A 10,597-nucleotide genomic window follows, 5' to 3' on the forward strand; every position below is an offset into this window, starting at 1 on the left:
ACTGATAGCATGCGAACTCTTACTTAACCTGATGACTAACTATCTTATATGTGTTGCAGGGAAACAATGGGAAGCACTGAGGTTTACAATCGAGGTTAGCATGTGCATGGTCTGTTGTCTAATAGCACATTATTGGGCAATTGCAGGAACCATTCTAATATTTAGTTTTTTAACAATTTGGTCTTGCACATGTAGGTCCTGCTGTCAGAGGTTTTGACCCACTATTCGACCCTTTTTGCATATGGGGAAATAAGTTGTCCATGAATATCAGTCAAGTCAAGAAACTCGGAAAGATTGTTAGGATAAAGAAATTAGCGACAAAAAACAACAAGATCTTTGTCTGCACAATGAAGAAGACATCAGTTCACTACAGGATGGTACTAACTATTATACCTTACCTTTTTTATTCCTTTGCCCTATTTCCAATATAGAGAAGATATTTATGCACATCCTTGTTTTCAGGCCTTTCCAAAGTAGTTCACTGATGATTACCTCTCAAACCACATGTATGGTCAGGAGGCGAGGAAGGTATTCATACAACACCCATGGTTCAATATTGAAGTGTTCCTAAAGAGGACGAAGGATGGACGGTCAATCATCCACAAGCACTGGCCTAAAGTTACAAAGACCTTCAACATCAATGAAGGCTCAATATTCGCCTTTTTCTTCAGCTGTTTTCCAGATGAGATACATCTGTCTATGTACCATCTATGATGCTAATTTAGAAAGGTTATATGTTGCACGTGAAACTTGGTCCTGGTGTAGTTGTGTAATGGGGTAGCTGAGTGCTGAAGCTATATGATGTTGTACTATGATGTATTTCAATTATGAAAATGAAATATATTGTGTGCTTAACATGAAATGGCAATTAAATTAATAAATGGATTATGAATAATCGGATAATTAGCCTGCTAATTGGGTTTTGCTATTGCAAACGTTTGTTGAAAAAATACCGTCGGCAATGACCTCAGGCAATGCACACAGTTTCTAGGAATAAACCGTGTTGGATCAATGAACAATTACACACGACTTTATCTTGAAAACTATTTGCGTTAGGCCACCTTGCACAAATATTTACCACATAAAAACTGTGTGTGATGGACAGCCATTGCCACACAGTTTCTTCTACGGACCGTGTGTGATACATTCAATAACGAAAACGATTTAACAGAAAAAATTGTGTGTGATGTACCTGTGAACGGAAACGATTTCCTTGGAGCGACTGTGTGGGATGTACATACGAACAGAAACATTTAGCGGGGACTGACTGTGTGGGATGTATTTGCGACCGGAAACAATTTCGTTGTATAATTGTATTTTTTTGCTCTATTGTACGTATTTCCGTATTTGAGCGCTCGCCGGTCGCACACGACCTCATTTTGCCGAGCGTGTGTGCCAGGAGGGCATATCCCCGATGGTTTCTGGGTCGTGTGGGAAGGATCCCCCTATCGCCCACACTAACTTGGCGACAGTTCCAAATGCCGTCGCGGAAAGGGGTTAAAAACCGTTTGTATAGCACCGACGCATACCAATGAAGAGACATCTATGGAACAATTTTAATTCATACATATCGGACATTAATTCAAAGCACTTCCATTGATCCCTTCAATAAATACATCGGTTGCAAGGCCCTTGCCTCAACCCATACCTTACCAAACTACACACACATGGAGATCCGGCCACACAAAGAACACATGATAGAACACATCATGAAGGTAGATAGATTGATAATATTGCTTAAAATGAATGTTGTGTGTGTGATACATGATTACAAGTATGATTTAGTGGAGGGAGAACTATGGTGGATATGGAGATGGTGGCTATGGAGATGGAAATGGCGGCAGCTAGGGTTGATGAAGATGGGATGAAGATGACTCTGTCCTCCCTCTATTCATGGCTCTTCTGTTGACATTTTGGCCTCGACCCTTTTATAAAAGTTGTTTAGGTGGACGAGGGGCCTCGGTTTCTATGACATACTACTGCTCATATGAGCGGTTGCGGTAATATGAAACACCGTCTTTTGCTCTAGCTTGGCTGGTACGCCTCCACTTGATTTCTTCTGTCTCTTCCTTTGCGTACTCCTTTCATGTTATCATTTGATTTTCCTCCATATTTAGCGCATTTCCTGTAGATACACAATAAAGAGAGTATTTTGTGGAATCCTATGCATTCATTAGTCATTAGTGGGAATATCGGAGTGAATATCTCGGTTTTAATGAAATATATCGGTTTAAACTAAGGATAGAGGAGTGTAAAAGTAACAGTCATCAATATTTTAGTTTACTTAGTTGAAATGTGAACTGCTTGGGTCATTTTATATGAACTATGCCTATTTTTGCCGTTGCAAATGCTAAGTTTGATGTTATTTTGTTAGATCGACATAGTTTGCATGCTTTTGTATGAAACAGAAGTAGAGGATTTGGAGTTTGCAGTTGTGTACGGAGGGAAATGGCAACTATCCGAGCACTACCGGCGGACACGCCCCGGCGTGCAAGCATGCGTTTGGGGGGTGTAGAATTTGCCCATCCTGGTTGTAGATGTTATTAAGCACACAAACAATGAAACCATTAACATTTATAGGATGTTTTTGTAGGAGTAACTAGCAAGGACCAATATAGTGAGTAAACTCCTCCATTTCTGAAAAAAAAGAACTTGAATTGTTCCGAGTCAATACCTTGTTAGATGCCCTAAATTGGATTTTGATCACTAACACGCGGTATTCTTTGATATAATGAACAAACAATTTAATACCCATGTAGAAAAATAAGAAGTGTTCTAAGTAACAGAAGGGAATGCTCAATCTAGACCAAAACTTTATTATCCAGAAATAGAGGAAATAAAAACGAAACCATAGGATAAGGGTATATCATTAATAGTTAGACATGGCTTCGCTTTTTTAGGGGAAGACTGGCTTTGTTAGAGTTGTTATATCAACGGCAACAAAGATCTAGTCAAGTTGTTCATAAGTAAGAAGTGATTGACATAGTATAAATTTGTTGTAGCCATTCAACAACCATAGCACATCCAATTGATATTTTATTCTAGAATATGCAAAATATTATGCAACTTTGTATCAGTTACAAATGGTGTGCCTGTTATCTTACGTTTTTTTTTCTTTATTTTCATTGTTATTTATATTTTTGAAATATTACAAATGTATTACAAAATTACTTTACACAAAAATATGAAAAATGTTAATCCTGCATTTAAAATTGTTAAACATGCATAGAAAATTGTTATTAATCATATATTACAGGAAATGTTGTGACATTTAAAAAATGAGATGTGTTTAAAAAATGTACATGACATTTTAAAATTTGTTCACACAATGTAAACAAATATGCAATTTATAAAAAAAGATTTTGCACCTTAAAAAATGCAAGTTATATTTTATAGAATGTTCATGAGTTTCAAAATTTTGTTTGTAACGTTTTCAAAGGATGTTTATGCAATGGAAAAATGTTTGCATAATGTAAAATATTTTTAATAGAATTTAGAAAATGCACGCGACATTTCGAAAAAAATCCCCTGATCCAAAAAAATGTTCGCTGAATAGAAAAAAATTATTATAGAAAAAAATGTTAATGTAGGTTATACCTGGCCATGGGCAGCCCTGCCCGGACGACCCGACCCGACCTGGCCCGAAAAAGCTTGACCCGGCCTAGCCCGACCTTGTCCAGGCCGGGCCTGGGCCTAGATTTTGAGCCTGAAGGCCAGGCCGAGCCGGGCCTAGGCCCGCCTGTTGGGTTTCGTAGTAATTTCAAAAAAATTCCTACGCACACGCAAGATCATGGTGATGCATAGCAACGAGAGGGGGAGAGTGTGATCTACGTACCCTTGTAGATCGACAACGGAAGCGTTAACTTGGTTGATGTAGTCGTACGTCTTCACGGCCCGACCGATCAAGCACCGAAACTACGGCACCTCCGAGTTCTAGCACACGTTCAGCTCGATGACGATCCCCGGACTCCGATCCAGCAAAGTGTCGGGGAAGAGTTCCGTCAGCACGACGGCGTGGTGACGATCTTGATGTACTACTGTCGCAGGGCTTCGCCTAAGCACCGCTACAATATTATCGAGGACTATGATGGAAGGGGGCACCACACACGGCTAAGAGTATGATCACGTGGATCAACTTGTGTGTCTAGGGGTGCCCCTTGCCTCCGTATATAAAGGATCCAAGGGGGGGTGCGGCCGGCCCTAGTAGGAGGCGCGCAGGAGGAGTCCTACTCCTACCGGGAGTAGGACTCCCCTCCCTTTCCTTGTCCAAGTAGGAGAGGGGGAGGAGAGAAGGAAAAAGGGGGGCGCCCCTCCCTCCTTGTCCAATTCGGACTAGGGGGAGAGGGGGCACGCGGCCTGCCCTGGCAGCCACTCCTCTTCTCCACTTTAGGCCCATGAGGCCCATTAACCCCCCGGGGGGTTCCGGTAACCCCCCGGTGCTCCGGTTTTATTCGAAACTTCCCCGGAACACTTCCGGTGTCCGAATATAGCCGTCCAATATATCAATCTTTATGTCTTGACCATTTCGAGACTCCTCGTCATGTCCGTGATCACATCCGGGACTCCGAACTAACTTCGGTACATCAAAACTCATAAACTCATAATATAACTGTCATCGAAACCTTAAGCGTGCGGACCCTACGGGTTCGAGAACAATGTAGACATGACCGAGACACGTCTCGGTCAATAACCAATAGTGGAACCTGGATGCTCATATTGGCTCCTACATATTCTACGAAGATCTTTTCTCGGTCAGACCGCATAACAACATACGTTGTTCCCTTTGTCATCGGTAGGTTACTTGCCCAAGATTCGATCGTCGGTAACCCATACCTAGTTCAATCTCGTTACCGGCAAGTCTCTTTACTCGTTCCGTAATACATCATCTCACAACTAACTCATTAGTTGCAATGCTTGCAAGGCTTATGTGATGTGTATTACCGAGAGGGCCTAGAGATACCTCTCCGACAATCGGAGTGACAAATCCTAATCTCGAAATACGCCAACCCAACATGTACCTTTGGAGACACCTGTAGAGCACCTTTATAATCACTCATTTACGTTGTGACGTTTGGTAGCACACAAAGTGTTCCTCCGGCAAACGGGAGTTGCATAATCTCATAGTCATAGGAACATGTATAAGTCATGAAGAAAGCAATAGCAACATACTAAACGATCGGGTGCTAAGCTAATGGAATGGGTCATGTCAATCAGATCATTCACCTAATGATGTGATCCCGTTAATCAAATAACAACTCTTTGTTTATGGTTAGGAAACATAACCATCTTTGATTAACGAGCTAGTCAAGTAGAGGCATACTAGTGACACTCTGTTTGTCTATTTATTCACACATGTATTATGTTTCCGGTTAATACAATTCTAGCATGAAGAATAAACATTTATCATGATATAAGGAAATAAATAATAACTTTATTATTGCCTCTAGGGCATATTTCCTTCACCGCCTTTTATAACGATTTAACAAAGAGGCCCGGCTTGAGGCCCAATGGGCCTTTACATTGTCAGGCCGGGCTTGGGCCTGATTTTTAGGCCTGCCACCCGGGGCGGGTCGGGCACGGGCATGAGTTTTCTACATCGGGCTTGGTTAAGCCCGGCCCGAAGCCCAGCCCGGCTCGAGGGATGGCCAGGTATAATGCAGGTTAACAAAGGTTTATTTGCATTAAAAACGTACATGACATTTTAAAGAAATAATATTCGCATATTTCCAAAAATGTATGTGTCATATTGAAAAATTGTTTATACAAAAAATGACCGTGTAGTTAGAAAAATGTTTATTGCCATTAATAAAAAGTAAAACGTGTATTTAAAAGATGTTACCATGTATTCAAAGAAGTGGTTAAAACATGTAATTTAAAAAATACATCACGTATTTGAAAAATGTCCAACATGTATCAAAACAATGTTTTACGTGTGCCCTAGAAATCTACATTGTGTACCAAAAAATGCAGACGTGTATTAGAAAAAGAATATCGATAAAAACTGACAAAAACAATAACAATAACAAAGAAAACCAAGAAAGAAACAATGAAAACCAAAGTATGACAAAGAAAGAAAAACAAAAAAACAAGTGAAAAGAATAAAGAAAACCAAAATATAACAAATAAAAAAAGAAAGAACCAAAGAAACCAATGAAAAGCAAAGAAAACCAAAGTATAACGGATACAAAACTTGAAGAAAACTGTGAAAAAATTAAGAAAAAACAACTAGAAATGAAAAAAAAACAAAGCAGAGTGAACCAACACAACAACGCTAGTGAGTCGGCCCAGTTCGATCGCCCTTACGTGATACCTAAATAGGACTCAGTACGAGAGGGACATAGCTCTCGCGACGTTGAGGCTTGCCAATTTTCTTGTTTGAGAAGGTATTGTTTATTGTTTTGATTTTCTTTATTTTATGTGTTCTCATTAGTTTTAATAGTTTCACTTTTATTTTTTCTTATTTTATTTTCTTCCTTCACATTTTAATTCATGAACATTTAGAAAAACTACAAACATCTTTTAGAATTATGTGAACCTTTTTAAAATTAATGGATATTTATGAAGTTGAGGAACATTTTAAGTGTGTGAACATTTTATAGTAGCCGCATGAATAGCACATATTATATGTCCATTGAATTGGAAGGCAGAACCTCAATTCTTGTTACTCGATCGAACAAAGCCTTTAAAATAATTTCATGAATATATTTTTTAACCCATATAGAGAAATATGTGCCAGCTCTGCTAGAACCTTAAGCACACAAGCAATGAAACCATTAACATTTATAGAAAGCTTTTGTAAGAGTAACTAGCAAGGACCAATATAGTATATAAAGTCCTCCATTTCTGAAAAAAGAACTTGAATTGTTCCAAGACAATACCTTTTTAGATGCCCTATTGGATTTTGATCACGCACACATGCGATTCTTGGATGAAATGAAAAAACAATTCGGTCCCCATGTACAGAATAAGAAGTGTTCTAGACAAAAGAAGGGAGTGCTCAATCTAGAACAAAATTTATTCAGAAAAAGAAGAAAGAAAAACGGAACCATAGGAGTAAGGGTGTATCTTGAATAGTTAGATATGGCTTTGTTGTAGTTGTTCTATCAACAACGACAAAGATCGAGTCAAATTGTGCATAGATAAGAAATGATTGACATAGTATAAATTTGTTGTATCCATTCGACATCCAATTGGTTATTTTTCCTAGAATATGAAATGTGTTCTCACACATGGTAGCTTCTGTAGACATGCCTGCCTTTAGTTACTAAGTGATGATTGATTGATTTTTTTTGTAAATCGTGATTTGCACTAAGTGGTAATTGACAACATATTAGGATTGTACTTTGGTTGTACAAGGCTTCTCAATAAGCAGACATTAAAAAATTTGTTACCATTTGCCTCCCTAATATTGCTTGCTTCCAAGAAATCACACCTCCAAAGATTGAATAAACATAGAAAGTATTGCTTTGGCCCATACCTTATGTTTTGATCCTATCAAATTTTTTTCTGATATGTCTTACCTTTTGAAGGACCATGATGATTGGTCATGAGTATGCAGTATATGCAATGACAGAGCAGGGATGCCACAGATAGATAGGTAGATATTTTTCATTGTTGGTAGTTTGCAGATCAACCTTCTTAAAGCAATCTAAATTTCTGAATTTTCTACCAATCCAATGTTGTTCTGATTTGACTCGGGTGAGTCCTCTCTTCTATCATCCTCTTAGTTCCCAAGATATTTTCAGTATTTTCACCTTCTCACCTTAATTAGTTTTTTGTTTTCTGTGAAAAACATATCTCATGATTTTCCTTAATAAGTGCCGCACTTCGCTTTTTATTGAAAGCTCATTGAACCAGTCAAGGCAACATCCTTTTTAGGGCAAAAAGAGACCTCATTCATTCATAGTACGAGTACAATCATTCTCAATTACATGAAGTATATCTGGTGGCACATTCTTCTGCAGAAAAAAAATCCCCATGAATTCTAGCATGAGCAGCCAACTCATGTGCAGCCACATTACACTATCTTTTAATTTTCCTCACCTCGGATAGATTGAAGTCACGCAATAGGCTTTTAGCCTCTTCGTACTTAGCCCACCACTTGGCTTTGTTCCTTCCTTCATTGTTCATAGCATTCACAACAGCAGCACAGTCAGACTCAACGTACACATGTCCCCTGTAAACATTTCTCAAACACTTGAGTCCAATCACAAGGGCACTTGCCTCTGCTTCCTCTGCATTGTCGCATGTCTGTACATGATAGCCTACAGAAAATACAACTGATCCCGCGCTATCGCGAGCGATCACCCCTGCCCACTCCGAGCCCAAAACTGAAACAAAAGAAGCATCAATGTTCAGTTTAATACAAGCTCCTTGGGGCCTAGACCAGTGACATTTTGGTTGTATAATTCTTTCTGGTGACGACTACATCTCAGTAACATGCAAGAGTTTTTTCCTTTTGATATCACTTTTAGCTAGGGCTTCAGAGTTCAACATTTCCTAGTAATTCTTTAGGAAAAGGACCGAGTCCGAGATCTTTGCTTCCCCTTTATTATGTACAATATCCTCCCTAAGATGCCATGACCGCCACAGAACCAGTACCAGTTTTTCTCACATGTGTACAGAGCACTAACTTAAGCATTTAACAACCAATCCAGATTAGGTTCGGCAAGTACTGGTTCTTTTGGTAATGCCCAAGGTTCTCTTATCTTTTCTCTAAGAGCTCTAGCCTTGGTGCAGTTTACAATAGCATGGTGAGCATCCTCTTTCTCTATACCACATATATTACATATTCCATCAATTTCCAGGGTCCTCCTCCTTTTGTTTTCCTTTGTGGGAAGTGAATCTGTGGCAATTCTCCAGGCAACAATATGAACTTTGTGAGGGACCTGTGCTTTCCACATCAAATTCCATAGATTTTCCCTTCCAGTGCTGATGCTACGAGATGAACCAGCTATTTCTTCCTGTTGCCTCAAGTTCATACCCAATCTGAGCACTTCTTATCGTGAAGATGCCATTTTTCTCATAGTTTCAAGCTAGATGGTCTTCAGTCTCATTGAGAGGAATCTTTATTTTGCATATTTCCTCGGCGTCAAAATTATGGAATAACTTGTTGATAAGGGGGACATTCCACTCCCTTGCTTGCGGCAACATGAGCTGATTAACCCATCTGATTCAGCTCTAGGTCATAAGAGATAGAACCTTGAGTCATGATTTGCCTTGGGATCCAATTATCCCTAAGGATTTGGATACTATTCCCATTTCCAACTCTCCAAACAACACCTTTCTTCAAGAGTTCTAGGCCAAATTCAATCCCTCTCCACACAGGTGATGCATCAGACGCGAAGACCATCCAGCATATTGCCATTCGAATAGTATTTTGACTTCAAAATCCGAGCACACAAACTCTCTGGTCTCTGAACTAAGCATCAGGCTTGCTTAGCCACCAGGGCTTGGTTGAAAACCTGCATGTCTTGAAATTCTAGGCCACCATGACATTTTGGTTGTGTCATTTTCTCCCATGACATCCAGTGAACTCTTCTTTGATTTTGCCCGTCCCCCACCAAAAATCACGCACCATTTTCTCGTATTGCTCACAAAAATCCACACTCATCTTGAACATACTCATGGTATAAGTCGGCAATGCTTGAATCACCGTTCTTATCCAAATATCTTTAGAACCATGGGACATAAATCTTTCAACCCAATTAGTGAGCCTTTTAGTGAAGCGCTCAAAGATAGGTTGAAATTGGGACCTCTTAATGTGGCCCTCGGGTGTGTGGGCAAACCCAAATACCTCTCCTCAAAAGTGACGGAGCTAATATCTAGAATCTGCTTAATTTCATTCTGGACCTGTGTGAAGGGCAAGCTCTGCTAAACAACATGGAACATTTACTTGGGCTTAACAGTTGGCCCGTCCCGTGCTGAAATTTTTTGAGGGCATTCTTGATACTCCTTGCTTCATCACTATCAGCTTTAAAGAAGAGAAGGCTATCATCTGGGAATAGAAGATGGGAGATACCTGGGCTCCCTCTCGGCACTTTCAAAGGGGTGATCTTACCAGCACATTCAGCCTCAAGGGCACGTGATAGACCTTAAGCCACAAACAAGAACAAATACGGACTTAAAGGGTCTCCCTGATGGAGACCCCTCGAAGGTTCGAAGAAATCCAAGATTTCTCCATTTACACTACTAGGAAAAGGGCTACTAATGGCACACCAGTTTGCCTACTAATGGCGCATCACTGGTGCACCATTAGTATCACGCCACTAGAATTTTTTACTAATGGCGCACCAGTGGTGCGCCATTAGTATCTGGTATACTAATGGCGCACCAGGCAGTGCGCCATTAGTTTTGCCCACGGTGCGCCACTAGTGTCTGCTATACTAATGGCGCACCACACGGTAGTGCGCCATTAGTAACAATTTTTTTTATTTTTTTTTCTTAATCTCAGGTCACTATTTCACCTATGAGATATCCAACACATATATATACAACAAGCATCCATATAACAATCATAGCCAACACACAAGTTCCATCATATATACATACATAGCCAACACACAAGTTCCATCATATATACATACATAGCCAACAC

Source organism: Triticum dicoccoides, chromosome 7A, assembly GCF_002162155.2.
Source record: "Triticum dicoccoides isolate Atlit2015 ecotype Zavitan chromosome 7A, WEW_v2.0, whole genome shotgun sequence".
NCBI classification, from domain to species: domain Eukaryota; kingdom Viridiplantae; phylum Streptophyta; class Magnoliopsida; order Poales; family Poaceae; genus Triticum; species Triticum dicoccoides.